This window comes from Benincasa hispida, chromosome 11 (assembly GCF_009727055.1).
Source record: "Benincasa hispida cultivar B227 chromosome 11, ASM972705v1, whole genome shotgun sequence".
Classification (NCBI taxonomy): Eukaryota; Viridiplantae; Streptophyta; class Magnoliopsida; order Cucurbitales; family Cucurbitaceae; genus Benincasa; species Benincasa hispida.
This window is the reverse complement of record NC_052359.1, coordinates 48229002-48234435: the sequence shown is the minus strand read 5'-3', so window position 1 is coordinate 48234435 and position 5434 is coordinate 48229002.

Sequence of the window (5434 nt, the reverse complement as noted above, 5' to 3'; positions counted from 1 at the left end):
ATCCACATGTATGTTGTTGGATTTTATGTCCTAAAACTCGTGGTATGTAGACAATATAACTTATTCTGGAAATTCAATAACATGTTATTGAATAGATGTTTTGCTTAATAGAAATCCAATAAACCTAAAAGTCTCTTGACTATTAGATGAGTACTTGAACTTTATGTGGAGACATAAAGGTGGATTAGGTTCGAGTAAATAGTCAAAATGATCTATAGTATATGAATAAGGTTGGGTACCTTATTCTGGTAACACCATTGGATGCAGCCTGCTCTATAGTTATTACAAGGAGTTGTAAAGTGCTACAAATGAAGTGGTCCTAATTCATTCATGTTGGGACATGAGGGGTGGGGGTGTCCTTGTGCAAAAGGGCTTGTACAAGATTGAACCATAAAATCAGGCACTCTTACTTTATAACGTTGTTTACTGTTTAAGACTGACTATTTCAAAGCGATGACCTAGGTAATTGGCCTTAATCCTGAGCTAACTATGAACTCCTATTTATTTGGAATTATCCTTAGATTTTCATAGGTGAGGATTGGCTCAACAGCACCAGCTCAATAAACCTCCCATTTCAGGTATCAGACTGGATAGATAGCTGAGGACATAGGATGCAAGATGGAATTCACTCCTACCCGATTTTAGGGACAGTAGAGAAGTTGTTCCCTTAAGTTTTGAATTTGGGTCTTGAACAAGGGATCCCACCCTCTCATTGGCCTGAGAGAGACTCGGTTTTATTGATTGGATCACAAAATAATTGTTCATTAGGAGATCAATGGGGACATAAGGAACAAGAGGTGATTTTGAGGGTAAAACAGAGATTTGACCTAGCCGTTATTACGAACAACCTGTGAAGGGTTGACTTACTAATCATAGTTATATTGAGTGGACATAATATATCTACAGTGAGGGGAGTTCGACCATGGGCTTTAATGGAGTGACCCATTAGTTAATGAACGGGGGTTAGATCGGTCTAATGATTTTAGTCAATTAATCTCAGATCATTGAAGCACATGATCTATAGGTCCACGAGGTCCCCCTACTAGCTCAAAAATGGATTAGCTCTAGAATAGTGTGATAAGTTAATTTGAAATGTTCAAATTAGAATCAAACAGAATTGGAGAATATATATTTAAATATGATTTAAATATATGAAGATGGATTTATGTAAAATTAATTTAATATTGGATATTAAATTAATTAGAATTATTTAAATTGTTTAAATAATTATTTATTAATTTTATTAGAAAACTAATTTATGTAGTTAATTTGTAAAATTAATAAATTTTGATTTTAGAAATAAAATATGATTTTAAAATCAATTTTGGATTTTGGAAATAGAAAAACACAAAAAGGAAAAATTGGATTTTTCCAACTTCATCTTCATCTTCAAACTTGCTCACAAAGAACCCATTATCAACCTTCAATAACTCTAAGCATGAGCTACAACCCATGCAATAAATCTCGTTGCATAATAGTCTGCAATATTTGAAGAGATTGGAGTGAAGTTGAGGTGATGGTAATCGATAGAATTTTTTCTGAAAATTCGGGTAGAAGAAAATGTTCTTCATTTGGGTTGTTGTAGTGAGCTTTCTCCAAATTTTCTTTGATTTAAGCTTATTTTGAGTCTCACAACTCAATATAGAGCACGAAGAGAATAGTAGGGAAGATCTTGTGGTAGTCTGCACAAAGATTTGGAGGAGTTAGCAACTGGAAATCAATATTTCAACAGTTCTCCAAAGGTATGTCATGAAACCCATTAAATTCTATTTGAGCATGTTTTCTTTTCTGCCAAAATTAATGAAATAGAGTGCTTATCAATCCTCGTTGCTTCTACTGCGTGCTAGTACCTTTCCAACAATTGGTATCAGAGCATCATATAAGCATTCAATTCGGATTTTTTTTTTTTTTGTGGGTGTTTTATATGAAAATATGAAACTGTTGTATTTATATGGTTTTCTAAGTTTTGGCTTTTAATTTCTCTTTGATTTCTTATTTAAATTTTTAATTGGCTCTTGTTTGATGAGCTTATATGTCTTCTCAAGAGTGTAATTTATTTAGAGTCATTAGAGTTGAAATTAAGTTGTAATTCGAACAAATAACCGAAGAGGCCGAGTTGTAGATTCCAGAAAATCAGCCTCTGTTCATATCATCGTTGAGCTTCAGTAGCTAGACGATCATTTAGCTTCATGTGTTAGACGATGTGAAGGAAAAGCTAAATGATTGTGTAGCTTCGAGCATTGATCGTTTTAGGTGTTGTGCGCTAGACGATCGTGTACTTGAAGGAGCTAAGCGATGCGTTGTATTGTTATGCGATGGCACTACACGATCGTGTAGCTTCGGGTGGGAGCTAAGCAATAATACTACACGATCGTTTACCTATGATCGGGAGCTAAGTGATGTGTTTAGTTGCTATGCGATAGCACTAAGCGATCGTTTACCTCTACGCGGCAGCTAAGCGATGCATTGAAATGCTAAGTGATAGCATTAAGCGATCGTTTACCTATGTGTGGCAGCTGGGCGATGCATCAAGAGCTATGCGATAGCACTAAGCGATTTCTTATCTTGTGCGCGCGCTAAACGATCAAGATGCGACACTAGACGATGGCGCTAAATGATCGTGTAATAAATTATCCGTGCTAAACGATGGAGCTGTGTGATAGTGTTAGATACTAAGTGATCGTGTAACATCCTTCGGCACTAGACGATGACACTATACGATAGAAGGAAAATACTACACGATCGTGTAGCTCTGTTAAGCAACATGCGTTGGTTGCTAAACGATCACGCAAACACTAAACGATCAGGTAAACACATGAAGATGGTGGTCAAATGTTAGACGATCAGATTTAGCGAGATTTTGGGTGAGAGTAAGAGTTATCGGTTCGACCGGTTCTCTTGAGGTCTAGTCTGGTTCAGCTTCAAATGGTTTTTGGCTGATCTGGTTCAAACTTTGCTGATCCGGTTCAGATGGTTCGGGTCTAGTTCAAGCGGTTTAGAGCGGTTGGAGCAGTGTTGAAGCTGTTTTTGTAATAATTAGGCTTTTGTTTGCTTGTTTTTGCCAAAACTAAAACCATATCAGTCTGTATTTAATTATATCGATGTATGTTATAATTAAATTAATCTTATATGTGCATATAATATGCCATTTAGATTTAAAATCCTACCATAGGAAGCATGGAACATGCATTGAAAGTATGTTATAAATTGTTATAATATAGTATGCATGTTAGGGTTTCTTATATTTAATATAATGGTTATATTAGATATTGAATGTCTGTATGTTGTGGATGTTTAACATGTCTAAAGTTTATGTTATAAAATTGATTTAGACATTTAAAATCCATAACAAAGAACAGTTGCATGCTCACGTAAGTTAACCACTTGTTTTAATTATTTAAAATAGGTCATTAAACTTGTAAAACTAGGGCTACAAACTTAACTGGTATATAATCCTGTTGAAGGTTTGGGGTATTTATGTTGACGATCTATGGAACACCTCCTACCTGGGGATTATGGCCGTATAATTGAGTGGTGGTAACCAGTTTTATGAGTATTCGTGAGCGATGTGAGGTAATAAAAGCATTTATCACCTAGACATCATAGGTTTAAGTCCATTTATAAGAGTTATATTTGGATAAACCACATAGACTTAGGGTTGTTTTTGTTAGCCGGAAAAGAGCCTAAGTATAATTTTACCCAAAAAATTAGAACACTTCAGTGGTAGTCAATAACTTCTATATGATAGAGTTACTAGAAAACCTCAGTGGGAGATTAATAACATACATCATATGTTATTCTTAGCTCTTACGTCCCTAAGAGTTCACAGTCTGGATTTAAGCGGTACTTCGTGTCACCCTGGAAGTGACCTCCCTACGAAAAGTATTTTTTTCACTTAAATTTAGACTCTGGTGAATAAGGGGAAGTTGTTCAAATAGAAATCCAGTGTACGATTTCAACTGCCACGTCTCCACATAGTTCACACTGTGAGATTCATATGACGCTTCGTGTCACCCTGGAAGTGACCTCCCTACGAAAAATGGATGTATGCATCAATATCAAGGTGAACGGAGGAAGTAGTTCATAATAAGTGGGTGAAGGAAATGTGTCAACATATCCTACAGTCTCCTCCATTAGTCTGAATCGTGCGATTCCTATTTTGCATCTGTTGTCATTTTTAGGCGACTCTAGCTAGTCGTTAGCCGTTGATCCCTACAGAGAGTTGTAACATATGATTTGAAACAACCCAGACTTCAGTAAAATGAATAGGGTCTTATAGTTCCGTCTTGGGTATTGTCTTCTATTTTGGAGGCATACTCATATCGTTCTGTAAGATTCGAAAATGGCAGGTCTACACATACAAAATTATTAAGTGTTAATAAATTCTGACAAAAAGTGGTACCTAAATGACTATCTGAATATGAGTTATTCTACAAATAATATTTAGTCAAGAATGTCTTGATGTAGTATAGTTGCAAAAGAATAATCTTGGATACATTATTAAAATTTCTAAAACTTGATTGGATTTAAAATTTCAGAATGACAAGTTCAATAACACGAGTGTTGGCATCGGATAAACTCATCGAGGATAACTACGTGAATTGAAAATCAAATTTGAACACGATACCTGTGATAGACAATTTGTGGTTTGTCTTAACTGAGGATTGTTCTCTCATTCCTAACTCTAACACAAACTGAAATGTTCAGGATGGGTATGACAGATGAGTCAGGGTTAATGATAAAGCCCGTGCTTATATCCTTGCCAACTTATCTGATGTGTTGGCAAAGAAGCATGAGGATATGAGTACTGTCAAAGAGATTATGGAATCTCTGTGAAGGATGTTTGGACAACTGTCTTTCACCCTGAGGCATGATGCCATTAAGTACGTTTATAATAGTCGCATGAAGAAGGGGACTAATGTTCGTGAACATGTTGGTAACCATAAAAATGACATTTTGCTATGAACGCATATGTTGCACTATGAATGATTGACTCGAGTTCTTGTCCTCGGCAACAGCGCCAAAAACTTGGTGGCAGGAAATTAGAAGTCAATTTATTCAAAACTAAAATCCCGTGGATGCGGTATGCGTTGCATGTTCCTAAGATATGCATTGATAGTCATGCGTCGATGGTCATGCGTTGGAATGATAATGCGTTAACTAGTGTATACGATGACCATGCGTCCTATCACAAGTTTTCTTGCGTTCACGCCAAGTATAATGCGAATGCGAGTTTCTTGGGTAATCAGAGGTCGAACACAGGGACTTGTAGCTATATGTATGTGGTAATGTGCATGCGGTGGTTTAAATAAAAGAATGGAAGGGAGGTTGTTAAGTTAACCCTACTCGTACTCCTATCTAACAGACAACGCAATGAGAATATGCATGAGAGGTAGAGACGCGACAACACATGGCATGAAATAAATGTATGGGA